The following is a 14,328-nucleotide window of genomic DNA, read 5'->3' on the forward strand; positions in this document are numbered from 1 at the left end:
TGTAGGTTGTACATTATGAGGTAGTGCTATCAGTACTAGACATGAGCGAAGTTATCACACTTTAGTTTGTGAATTATGAATCCATGGTAATAATAATCCATAACAATAATCCATGAATACACACACACACAAATATATATGTATATATATATTATCCTGTTTAATATAAGCATTCCAGTAAAGTTTATTAGTGTTTGTTACACAATACTGCAAACATTTAGGAGAGCTGTCTTGTGACACCTGTACTAGTATGTACAGAACTAGTATACTATGTATGTACAGTATTGATTGTAATGTTATGTAGTTGTGTAGTGCTCAGTCATTATAATACATGACCAGAGGAAAGTTTGTGTCCACACATCTTTGACACATATACTGCCTTTTCAGGGCATTTACACTTTGACCCTTGACTTAATTTAGTCTAGGTTCAAAACTATGTGCTTGTTCACCAGTATGGTGTCACATCTTGCCTGGACTTTGGGTGTTTTTTGGTCTTGTGTTGTGTTCTTTGGGGTCTCCTGGTTTAGCACTTCTGTTTGGTCCTTCGGTTCATGGGGGTTTTCTTGTATGGGTTGGGTGGTGGGTTTTGGAGGACTGCGTCATTGGTTTGTTGGGTTGTGTGCTTGGGTTTGTGTTTGTGGTTGGTTTGTTTTCTGGGTTTTTGTTCTGTTTCCCTTGTGTGTTCATGTACTCCTCCACACCTGCCCTGCATTTGGACTCGTTAGTCCTGCCCTGCTCTGTTTTCCCCACACCTGCCCTGTGTTAGCCTCGTCAGCCCTGCCCCGCTCCCTGTGTGTCCTCAGCCAATCAGCTCCCTGTATGTTCACTCCCCTCTCTTGAGTTCTCCACCCATCTCCCCACCTGCACCTCATCTCCTTGTTAGTTCAGTTTATTTTTAAGTTCTGGTTTTCTGTTCAGTCCTTGTTGGATCGTTTTGTGTTGTTGCATCTGCTAGTTCTGCTCTGTTTGCCTGTTCATGATCATCCACAATTAAAGGAGAGTTTTTTTCATCATATCTGCATTCCGGCCTCTGCGTTTGGGTCCACTCCTGCTTCCCCAAGTCTGACATATGGCTTACTAGTAAGGCAAGGCAAATTTATTTGTATAGCATATCTATTTGTTTGGCACATTTCCTACACAGACACTTAAAAGACTGAAAGTCAACTGTAAAATAGGTCTGCAGTAAGTTGTTAACAAACTATGATAGGTAAACTGATCAGATTTTTTTCTATATCTTTACTGAAGTCATCATCATCTTTAGCATGAGATGTCAGCAATGAGGCCACAGAGAGTGAAGATTAAAGCTAAAGAAGAGGCAGCATATTTTTCATCCTTGGGCAAGGACGAGGATGGATTCAATATAAAATATATTAATTCATTTAAAGTTGAGTTGCCATTTGTTAAAAATTCTTTAGCACAGGTATACTTTTAATTATTGCTTTAATCTCTGCATATTTCTGACACATCTTCTGTTCTTCATTAGGTCGAGGAGTGTTCAGTTGCCGCCACTTTCAGAAGGGAGACTTTCTTATTGAATATCGATTGGAAATCAAACAGGAACATGAAAACAGGCTACTGGCAGTGGTAGTAGTAGTAATAGTAGTAGTAGTAGTAATAGTAGTAGAGGTGGTGGTGATTTATTCATTCATTCAGTATAGTGTGCTTCTGTCATTATACTTTTACATTTTGTAATCAGAATTTTTTGTAATTTCAGTATTGATGCAGCCAGAGAGGACGACTCTCTAGGGAGACTCGTCAACGATGATCATGTAAGCCCAAACAGCAGAATGAGGATCATCACTGTGGATAGAAAGCCTCGTCTCTGTTTATTTGCAATCAAGGACATCAGGCCAGGGGAAGAGATAACCTACAACTATGGAGATTCGGACTGGCCATGGAGATTAAAGGTACAGACAGAACTTCATTTTCACAAAGAGCTAACAAGTTGCTGTTTGAGTCTACCGTAATTTCACAGTATTTTCACAAAATAAACAAAACAGGTGCACCATGTAGAGTAATAATGAATAGAGCTTTGGTCAGTCACCAAGTATTTTTACATGAACTTGAGTTTCCCTAGTAATTGGGGACTTTTTGGGTGACTTAGGGGGTTGGGGTTAGGGGTTGGGGATTAGGGTTAGGGGATTAGGGTTAGGGGGTTAAGTTAATTCTCCAGGAAATGAAGGTAAATGTTGGGCCTCATACTTCATGTGCATGAGACAAAGGAGGCCTGCACACAGTCACAAAGTCTGATAACAAAGAAAGGCACCAAGTCGAATAAAAGGAGTCCAAACGGACTCCAACTCCCATCATTCTTTGCTCAACTCACACATAAGTGTGAAACCAGGCAGAGTCAAATTCTCGGCTCCAGTTGGACGAGACCAGCAGGAAACACATGGGGATTTCCCTCCCAGCCGTGATGTCACAGAGTATAAACACTGGCGACCCTCCCAAACTGTGCTTCCAGTTGTTCGCACAGCTAATGAAAGGAAGTAACTCCCGTACGTACTTAACTGCAACCAGGCGGCACAATCTCAACCTTGCTGGACGAGTAGAGCACATTACCAGATCTGAAGAAAACCGCTGTGCAACCCAACGCAGAAGAAGGATGAAGGATAACCTATATGCCTCACTTGCCTTTAAGTGAATCGACTCCACTGTTTTCCTGCAACTCCACCGAGGATCAGCTGCCATGAACCCGCCGACAGAGTGAGAGGAACCCGAGGAACCAGAGGGACCGAGCCGGACCCGAAAGACAGACTGAAACACACCCTGCTGGCTTCCTAAAGCCACACGAGAGGCTGCGCAGAGATGAGTTGTTGCTGTTGTAGTTACTGTTGTTTACTGCTTTGTTTGGTTGTGTTTACCACACTAAACTCATCAGTGTTCATCCAGCTGCTTGGACCACTTTGTGTTCGCTCAACGTCACGTGTGAGACAGTGGGTTGTATTTTATTTGTTGAAGTCAGACGGCGGCCGGCGAATAAAGACGCACCCCACGTCTCTCTGGAAATAAAAGCAAGCAGCACTTTTCCTCACGATAGCTGAGATCTGCTTCCATCCACACACACACACACACACACACACACTCCCACACACACACACACACACACACACTCCCGCGCACACACACAAACACATGTGTAAATCTGTCCAGTGGTTCCCAACCTAGGGGTCGGGGCCCCTCCAAAGGGTCAGCAGATAAATCTGAGGGGTGGTGAGATGATTAATGGGAGAGGAAAGAAGAAAAAACAAAGTTCTGATACACAAATCTGTTTTCAGTTTTTGGACTTTTTCTCTAATCTTTGATTTTTGCTGAAATATTGGATCATTTGAACATTTATTGAAATGAAAGCATGTGAGAAGTTTAGAGGGAAAAATCACTATTTGGTGGAGCTGTTAACAACTCATAGACATGTGAAATGTGACCCCGACTACACACTGCTTTTTGTAAGACGTCAAAAGACAAAAAGGTTGGAAACCACTGGTTTCATCTTTAACAATGTGTTGTATTTGAAAAGCTTGTTATATTATCCATTGTGTCAAATCTGCATCTGAAAAGTAACTAAAGCTGTCAAATAAATGCAGTGGAGTAGAAAGTACAATATTTCCCTCTGAAACTGTATTAAAATGGAAAAGTTGTTTGACATTTAATTTTTCAAAGTCGTACTTGCTGTAATGTGGACAATATTCAAATGTTGTTCAAATTTGAAAATTAAAATGCAATATAAACAATGTAACCTGATTTTCCATTTATACATCAATATTTACCTCACAATTAAAATTAAAATGCATTTTTCTTCAATTCGAAAATGAAAACAGCATTTGAACTTTCATCTTTAAAGACGTAACCTGCTGTACGGTGGACAGTATTCAAATGCAGTAAGTGAAACAGCGCCCCCCGTCTGTTGCATTTATATTTACATGTCAACACGCTGTTATGGGGTCAAAATAAAAATGAAAATGTAATCTGTCGTCTCATCATGCAGGTCGTCAGTGAGGATGTCAGTCATTCTCTGCAGCGGGACTTCATGCACCTCGCTAAAGGGAAAACTAGCAGGTATTGTGATGATGTTTAAGGCAAAGTACTGTTTAAAAATGACATAATCTTCTTTGTCAGGTTCATCAATGATGATAAATGATCTGAAGTCTATAGTTTTTGGACGAGGCTGCTGTTGACAGATTAGTGGATTTGATATATTAACAGAGGACTTGCGATCATTTTGCAGCTAATTCAAGTTGAAGTTGGAAAAGTTTAGAGTTTGACAAATTACACGGGAGGCTGTTAAGTTTAATAAAATAGTTGGGAGATTGCTAAGCATACTGTAGGCAGACCACTGTGTCTGTGCTTATTTATAGACACAGCCGACGTATAACTGAACTGTTAATATTGTAGCTGTTGTTAGTAATGTTGAAGGATTAGGGTTTATATTAACCCTACAGGAGACACCTTATCAAGAAAAATGAAACTTGCAAATAAAAAAATAAAAGAATTTCGAGCCTTTTTTAAATAAATTCTATTTCTACATTCTGTATTCTATATAAACCCTGTGCTTCAGAACAGGAAATCCATTGAGATGAAGGTACAAAGACTGTACATTCTGCTTTATGTGCATCTTTTTCTGAGGTTTGACTTAAACATTTAAAAAAAACACAAAACAAACAAAACCTGAGTGACAAATGTTAAACGTGAGGAGAGAGACCTGGCCGACACTTCTAACAAAATAATACAAATGAACAAAGAGGACACAGAAAGTCAAACTGTCTCAAGTTGCTGTGGATGTTGTTGGCTGCAGAAGGAGAGAACGTCACTGTGTGAGAAGGTTTTGGTTGGTTTTCTCTTCACACTCTGCTGGTTAAGATGTTTCCTTCAGTCTGCTGCTGCAACTAAACACACTTTAAAGTCAAACTAACTGCTTTCAACAGAGCGTTTGGTGGAGGTTTGAAACCCTGATGTGAATCATTATCTGCTGCACGCTGACAGTAAATGAGAAGCCGAGCAGAAAGCTGATGTGATCTGATGTGTTCACTTTGTCTCCTGTGTGTTTCGCTCTGGATTCTCTCATGATGGACTCACCTGACATCAGTGACATCACACAGGTGTCATGTGTTGTATCAGCTGAGCAGGAAGTCAAACTGCAGCACCAACAGTCAGACATCAACACATCTGATTGTGTCCTTATAAGTGCAGTTTAACACTTTGTTTCTGTCTTTTTCTTTTATTCTCACAAATCAAACAATAATTGTATAATTTGATTTTCAGTGTAGAGAGGGAGAGGTGCACTAAACTGACCAGAATATCATGGAAATGCTAATTATATTTGGGGGTCTGACATTCAAAATAAAACAAAGTGTAAAAGTGTTATTGATACACTAGAAACTGATTTATTAGCATGAAACTGTCACATACAATAAATGAGTGAACATTCAGCAGAAACACATGTGCTTTAAATTCTGTCAAACATCAGATTTTTTCATAAAAACAGCAAAACAAAGATAAAACATTTGATTTCACTCTAACTTTTTCTTTTATTCAGTTACTTTAACTCAAAAAGCAAATATTCTTAAAAGAAGCAATAACACATTTCAGCTGAATAAGTAGTTTATAGTATATAAAAGACAGTGAAGAAAAAAGATATAAACTCATCAAACAACTGGATGGATTTTTAAATGATTTGTTGACTCAACATTTATCCAGATGAGACCATAAAACTCTGGATTCATCAAAATATTTAAGTAAAAAAGTTACAGCTGTTCACATGAGAGAAGTTAATGATGATAAAATATAACTATATACAGATAATCATGTTACAAATGGTCCAATCAGATCTCCTCTCTGCTCTTCTTCTACTGGTCTTAATAAAGGTCTCACTACTTCCTGTTGTGGCACTGAGCGTTGCTGCTGGATGTAAATCAGAAGCTGTGGAATCGACCAGTATGGACGTCATTCCTCGCCGTACTGGGCTGCAAAAACCTGGCTGAGACTGAGAGGAGAGATGAACCCAAAGATGATTTTCTTCTTCAGTGGTTTGTGGCTCCTTGGAGGTCCTACTCTGCTCCCTGAGCTCCTTCCTCTTCAGCCGGCTCTCCTTCAGCTCTGGAAACACCGAGGTTATAAGAATCCAGCTCAATGTTCTCCTGTGGGCCTGACTTCTGCCCCCTGCTGGCCTGGAGAGACATGACAACACAGATCTAAGTTACTGCATCACTCCTCTCTTCAGTTCAATATAAACAGGCTGAGTGCTTCATTTCAACCAGTCCTCTAAACAACAAACATGTGTTCAGTACCTTCAGGATGAAAACGACGACAGCGACGACCAACAGCAGAGTCACCGGCAGGACGACCAGTCTGATGATATGAACTGTTGGATCTGACGAGACACATTCAGTCATCACATTAGATCACATGACATCATGAGAACAACAGCTCCCATCAAACAGAAACTTAAGTGACGTTAAATCTCCTAAAATCACTGAAGTGTGAAGCAGCTTGTTGATTATAAGTTCATCTGATCTCCTCTGTATGCTGATGATGTTGGACAAAAACAACTCACGTTTTTACAGCCGGTTTGAAAGAATGAATGAAAGTCTGCTGATTGTCTCCTTAAAGCTCCTGTCTGGTTGAAATGATTCAACTGATTGTTAACAATCAACATCTTTACATGCAGTTAAATCAAATGTGATCCTGGTGAAGCTCTGAGTTCTCCTGATGACATTCGGCTCATCATGTAAAGTCCTGTTTATTATCATTATAGTGCTTATCTGGCTTCACTGACTCGTTTGCTGTCTTTTACTTTTCACTACAACACAGTTGTTATGGTTCAATAACATTAAAGAAGCCAGGAAGGAAACAGTTTACAGTTCCTTCATCAGATTCTGCCTCAGCTCTCTGTAGGTCGCTGGGTCGGTCCTGCTGCCTGATGACTTTTTATCATGTTTTACAAACATGGAAACAAAGTCAGTGTGACGTCTCAGTTCCACTGAGCTTCACACTCTGCTTCAGCTTACCTGTGACAGTGAGAGACAGCAGACGGCTCTCAGAGAAGAAGTTATGAGCAAAAACATAGACGCCATAAACACAGCTGTAGTTTCCTTGGTGGGCGGGGTCTGCAGCAGGAAACAGGAAGTCAGCAGAGTGATTGACAGCCGGCTGGGTGTAGTTGTTTGCTGTGTTGGAGGAGATGAAGGTGAGCTGGAAGGAGCCTCCTGGGTACTGAGGCTGGACGGAGCAGCTGATGGTGAAGTTGGAGCCCCGACGCACCTGAAACCCCTGCTGCTGGGCCTCGGAGACCCCGTCCATGGTAGAAGACACAGAGATGATTGGCTGAACCAGCAGGTCTGTAAACACAGAGAGATGATGAATCCCTCTTCCTCTGTGAGAAGCTGAATGTTGTTGTGTTCTCCTCATTAGTTTGTTCAAATTAAGGCCTTTTCTTGCTACACACAGACTACTCATGTGTGTACGACCCCTGTGACCACTAGAGGGCCCCGTTGCACCAACGTATTTCTTCTCTCCTCAAATATAAATTAACACCAAACGTCCTTTTGTGTTGATCTAAAATACAAACATTATTTAAGCTCACAATGGCTAAAATAAAATGCGGTTTAAATGAAAAGGAGTTTTTAATCCGAGAGCTCTTTGTCTTACAAGCAGGGCTGTAGTGGAGGCTAAACGCACATAAACGCCGTTTACCCACCTCTCAAATTCTGAAACAGTGTTTAAGCAAACTTTCCATCACTTTACAGCTGTTAGCTCAGACTGGCTTCCTACCACAGTTTCTGTTGGAGCTTCTAGGAGCGCTTGTTTTGTTTTCTGTTGGAACATTGTGTCCTTTTATGAGACACGGAGACGTCTGTTACTGTTAACACGGACCAACAAACCACCACCCACTCCTGCTGCGCTGGTGTTAAAACAAACGAACCCTCCGTGCTGAAGCTAGCAGGCAGACTGGAGCCGCTTTCATGAGACAGACGAATGAATCAGAGTTCAGAGGATCATATATGACATTAACTGACATGTGCAGCACCAAATAATAATCTGTCAGACAAAAGACAACAAAGTAAGTAGCTAGAAAAACTCTTCAGTGAAGCAGAAGTTTTATAAATTGACATTAGTGTTGTTTAAGCGTCCAGTTTATCTGCTGCTGCTTTACATTACAGTAATGTTAATGCAGCTGATAGTTTGATAGCTTGACTGCTGATGTATTCACACTGTGTGTCGTTGGTCCACAATTACTGTAATTAACACCGTACAAGTTAAAGTTCTGCTTCATGCTCTGTCAGACTCTTAAGAGGAAGCTTTTTACATTTCCAGACTGAGTGAAGGAATCAGGAGAGACGAGACAGAAGTGATGAAGAATCACAGGATGTAACGTTAATGGTGTTGAAAGAAAAACAAGGAGAAAGTAAAGAACTGACTGAAGAATTTTGTTTATTGCTGTTCATGAATTTATAGTTAATTCAAAACATTTTGATCAAAATATTTTATTTTGTTTATAGTTTGTTTTGATCTTGATGTTAATGCAGCTAAATTCCTTAAATGAAGTTTTTTCTGAGTAAAAAGTAGAATTTGTTGTCATATATATGCAGATGGAATATGATGCAGATTTGGTTTGAGTAGAAACGGCTTTGGTTGAAATAAATGAACGTTGATCAGTGAGAGGTGATCACACAACACAGAGAACTCCTACATTCATGTGTAATACAGAGGAGTCAGAGAGCAGAGGAGGAAACAGATTAACATCCTCAGCTGCCTTCAGATCAGACAGAAAACAGCTGATCAACATGTTAATAAGACATTCATACAACACTGCACGCACAATAGTTTCCATCAGAAACAAGTAGTGAACACAACACTGACATATCATCAGCTTTTAACTTGATATATTGAACTTGTTAGCAAACAGTTGCTTATTTGTTTAGGCAGCAAGCAACAAGTATATTAATTAGTAATGTAGTTGTTGCTTGTAAGGTGGATGTGACTGAGCTGCTCAGGAGAACTGCAGGGTGTGTGAGTGAACCACAGCAGGTTGCTTAAAGCTGCAGATTGTCTCAGTTTGAAGCAATGAGCCTCCAGGAACAAGCTAACTTCTCTACCCTTTAGGATGCCGTCGTCCTGGATAAGTTTACAGTTCAGTCCAATGGAAACCAGCGACCAGAGGAGGTCTGTCAGGACCTTCAGGACCTTCTCTGCAGGCCCGACCATTTATGAGAGGTGTCATTATAAGTTCATAAAATATTACACATCAGTAATTATAAGGTTATTAAAACAATTTTATTTAATTAGTTATTAAAATAATTTATGTGATTTTTAAAAAATATTTTGTTTGATTTCAGTTACTATCATAACCATAAACCCAGTATCTGGAGCTAGAACTGGATGTGTCTGCCTCTGCCTTTGCCTCACACAGGACTCACGCAGGACTCACGCAGTACTCATGCTGGACTCACGCAGGACTCACGCAGGACTCACGCAGGACTCACGCAGGACTCACGTACTACTCACGCTGGACTCACGCAGGACTCACGCAGGACTCACGCAGGCCTCACGCAGGACTCACGCAGTACTCACGCTGGACACACGCAGGTCTCACGCAGTACTCACGCTGGACACACGCAGGTCTCGCGCAGGTCTCGCGCAGGTCTCACGCAGGACTCGCGCAGGACACACGCAGGTCTCACGCAGGACTCACGCAGGACTCACGCAGTACTCACGCAGGACTCACGCAGGACTCACGTAGTACTCACGCTGGACTCACGCAGGACTCACGTAAGACTCACGCAAGTCTCACGTAGGACTCACGCAGGACTCATGCAGGACTCATGCAGGACTCATGCAGGTCTCACGCAGGACTCACGCAGGCAGGCATTGCAGAAAAGAACGGAGGATGGATTTTGTTTTCCAGTGACTGGTGAGTCCTGCTGTATTAATTATCTATAGAGGTGATTAAGATTGTTGTTGGTAATGCTCGACTTTGCTGCTGTGAGAAATATGGCCTAATTTCTATCTTTCAGAAAATCTTTCCTTTATTGTCTTTTTGTTGAGCAACATGAGTGAACGTTTACCATCGGAAGACCGGGTTGGCAGTTTAGCTAATGCATGTGTGGGAGAAATAACGAGGTTAGCATAGTTTCAGCTTGTTGAGCCGGTGCTTCGAGTACATTTGTTAACAGGTGTCAGAAGGTGATTTTGTAATGGACTTATTCTTAATGACGTAGTTTTATATTGTTTAGATGTTAGTTGTTGGTGATGAGTGCACTTCAGCCTCTTTTACACAGCCCGTTCAAAGCGGGAATACTGCGCCTGTAATCCGCCTCGCTGTTCTGTGTGACAGCCGGCACGGCGGGACCGGGAGCTGACGCTGTTGTTTAGCCCGTATTCAGACCACATCAGGCGGTGCGGCGTACAGCTGCAGGGTTGAGGAGGTGTGCGGGGATGCAGGTGTGTTTGTGCTTTGGAAAGTAACCGTTGTGAAACAATCAGAAAATAACGTTTTAATGATCTGATTCATCAGCTTCCTCACTAACGTTACTAGCGCTCCCTCTCTCCATTCACTCTCTAGCTCACTCGACCACAGCTGCTCTCTCTCTCTCTCTCGTCTGTTTTAAAATGAGTCAGGAAGCCGACAGAAAAGTCTAACCTAACTTTAACGTTGTCAAACAAAGAGAAATGTCCTCCCCTCGTCCTAGTAACGTCTCTTTACTTGCTTATGGCAGAGTTTACAGCTCTGATCAGTCTGATCTCCGTCACGCCTCTGAATCCAGAACGCCGCTACGCTATGAAAAGCTCACACGGAGGCGGCTTTATGCCGACTCACTGTAAAAAAGTAAAGGCAAAGGCGTCTTTATGGCTAGAATGCGTTTCTCTGTATAGAAGAGGTGTGTGTGTGTGTGTGTGTGTGTGCGTGCAAGACCCCACAGTCCGCTACTGCCACTGACTATCACTGTGACAGAGGAAGGAAAATATTACTGTCATAGATGATGTCACTGATGGACTTACCTGAGCAGGTGAGCTCCACGATGGAGGAAGAGGAAAATGATGATGCACATTCCCTCAGTGCAGATCCAGAATGAACACAGTAAGAACTGATCCTCCATACAGATCTGCGTGAGGCTTCATATCTGCTTCCTGTTGAAACAGCAGAGCCACAGTCCAGATCTCTGCAGGCTGCTGCTGCTGCCTTCAGGGTCCAGTAAGAGTCCTCCACTGGTCTCCACTCGGATCGTTTCACCTCCAGTGTACCTGCACAGCGACTGGCTCCTCCCACCAACCTGACAGGCTCTGAACAGAAACAAGAGAGTCATCAGTAAAAGAATAAAGTGAGTTTCATTAGAACAGAAATGAAGCCAAATCAAAGCTGCAGCTCCTCTTCTACCTGAGCAGGTGAGTCCAACAGCTTTGCCAGGTGAGCAGGTGCTTCTAGCTGAGTCTGATCTTCCACAGTCCAGGAGAGCAGACTCATGGCCTCCACACTGGAACTCTTTGGTCCACATCGGAGCCTCCACTTCTCCATAGAGCGCCCCCTGGAGGACTGAAGGAGCCCCACAGCCGAGCTCCCTACAGACCACCTCTGCATCCTGCTGGTCAAAGTCGGCTTCACACACTGAGGACCACGACTGCTCAGACTTCACCTCCAGTCTGCCTGAACACAGACTAGTCCCATTCACCAGCCTGACAGAGTCTGGAGAGAGAGAACCATCATTAGTTTGGGGAATATTTACCTGCAACATTCAAACCAATAAAGCTTTTTCTGAATTTGAAAGTAAGAACTGATAAAGAGAGAGAGCACATTCATACCTGACTCAAGTCTTTATTTATAGAAAATATTTCAAGCTATTTGTAGGATTTGAACTTGTCTTACTCAGGCTCCATCTTGTGGGAGCATTGTGGGAAAGAGAAACACATAGAAGCAGCCCAGACGTCAGGTGATGGAGACACATGAACACATTAAAGCAGGAGGCAGAACAAACTGGTAAAGTCTGACTTCCACCTGTATGTAGATGAATTACTGTTCTGAAAATATCTTTAAAAGCACAAACTGTTATCCAAATGTAAACTAAAGGACATCCTGACAAACAAAAGTCAAAGCACAAGATTAAAACCTGCTATAAAAGGACTAACAGATCTTTGAATACAGGCACTAACACTACACAACAACTCTATTAACATGATGATTTCTACAGCTGTTAAAAGGTGGGTGACCTCAGTAACTGTTGGAAACACAGCACTAAAACTGACAGATAGTTTCTGTTATAAACACTAAATGCTGATTCATCTAGAAGTCAAACTGTTGTCTTGATTTGGCTTTAAGTTTGAGGAAATGAGTTCCTCTTAAGTCAGTTGAGTTGTTTAGTTATATTACAAACATGGATCTATATTAAGGAGCATATAGACGGTGTGGCTGAGGTAAGGTAGGGTTTACTCAAGCTTTTTTTTACCACTACAGCCCTGCTCACAACAAACCAGTTTCACAGTCATCATCAGATTCTCACATGTTGACGTACTGACGTTGATGGCTGAGTCGGTCAAGTCTGACAGTCTGACAGTGACATCACTAGATCAAGGACAACGTTTACACACATATTTGATGCACTGTCACTATGGTTTGCAAAAGGACTTATCCTTCAGTGATGATGATGATGATAACTGAAAGTCTTCTGTTTTAATCTTCATAGTGATAATTGTGTGTAATTTGTTATTTCTTTGTAGTTCATTTGCACCTTTAGTTTCATTAGGCCCTAAAAATAATACTGTAGTTGTCTGATTTGGGATCAGACTTGATCTTGCTGGTGTCACTTTATTACACTCAATTTTATGTTTATTCTTGTTCATCAATTTATAGTTTATTCAAAACATTTTGTTCAAAATATTTTATTTTGTTTATAGTTTGTTTTGATCTTGATGTTAATGCAGCTAAATTCCTTAAATGAAGTTTTTTATGAGTAAAAAGTAGAATTTGTTGTCATATATATGCAGATGGAATATGATGCAGATTTGGTTTGAGTAGAAACGGCTTTGGTTGAAATAAATGAACGTTGATCAGTGAGAGGTGATCACACAACACAGAGAACTCCTACATTCATGTGTAATACAGAGGAGTCAGAGAGCAGAGGAGGAAACAGATTAACATCCTCAGCTGCCTTCAGATCAGACAGAAAACAGCTGATCAACATGTTAATAAGACATTCATACAACACTGCACGCACAATAGTTTCCATCAGAAACAAGTAGTGAACACAACACTGACATATCATCAGCTTTTAACTTGATATATTGAACTTGTTAGCAAACAGTTGCTTATTTGTTTAGGCAGCAAGCAACAAGTATATTAATTAGTAATGCAGTTGTTGCTTGTAAGGTGGATGTGACTGAGCTGCTCAGGAGAACTGCAGGGTGTGTGAGTGAACCACAGCAGGTTGCTTAAAGCTGCAGATTGTCTCAGTTTGAAGCAATGAGCCTCCAGGAACAAGCTAACTTCTCTACCCTTTAGGATGCCGTCGTCCTGGATAAGTTTACAGTTCAGTCCAATGGAAACCAGCGACCAGAGGAGGTCCGTTAGGACCTTCAGGACCTTCTCTGCAGGCCCGACCGTTTATGAGAGGTGTCATTATTAGTTCATAAAATATTACACATCAGTAATTATAAGGTTATTAAAACAATTTTATTTAATTAGTTATTAAAATAATTGATGTGATTTTTAAAAAATATTTTGTTTGATTTCAGTAACTATCATAACCATAAACCCAGTATCTGGAGCTAGAACTGGATGTGTCTGCCTCACGCAGGACTCACGCAGGACTCACGCAGGTCTCACGCAGGACTCACGCAGGACTCACGCAGACCTCACGCAGGACTCACGCAGGTCTCACGCAGGTCTCACGTAAGACTCAGGTAGGACTCACGTAGGACTCACGTAGGACTCACGCAGGTCTCACGCAGGTCTCACGTAAGACTCAGGTAGGACTCACGCAGGACTCACGCAGGACTCACGCAGGACTCACGTAGGACTCACGCAGGACTCACGCAGGACTCACGAGGACTCACGCAGGACTCACGCAGGTCTCACGTAAGACTCACGTAGGACTCAGGTAGGACTCAGGTAGGACTCACGCAGGTCTCACGCAGGACTCATGCAGGACTCACGTAGGACTGAGGTATCAATCAATCAATCAATCAATTTTTATTTATATAGCGCCATATCACAACAGAAGTCATCTCAAGGCACTTTTCACATAGAGCAGGTCAAGACCGTACTCTTTAATTTACAGAGACCCAACAATTCCCCCATGAGCAGCACTTGGCGACAGCGGTAAGGAAAAACTCCCCTTTAAC

The 14,328-nt window shown here is 41.8% G+C and overlaps 1 long non-coding RNA gene across 1 annotated transcript; it reads left to right on the plus strand.

The window, feature by feature from the left end:
• The first annotated feature begins 3,808 nt into the window (after positions 1-3,808).
• Positions 3,809-4,061, plus strand: LOC121899150. Its single transcript, XR_006096634.1, has 2 exons — positions 3,809-3,878; positions 3,986-4,061. It is a non-coding gene; the product is annotated as an uncharacterized LOC121899150 (long non-coding RNA).
• Positions 4,062-14,328: the final 10,267 nt, after the last annotated feature.

This window comes from Thunnus maccoyii, chromosome 1, assembly GCF_910596095.1.
Source record: "Thunnus maccoyii chromosome 1, fThuMac1.1, whole genome shotgun sequence".
NCBI lineage: Eukaryota > Metazoa > Chordata > Actinopteri > Scombriformes > Scombridae > Thunnus > Thunnus maccoyii.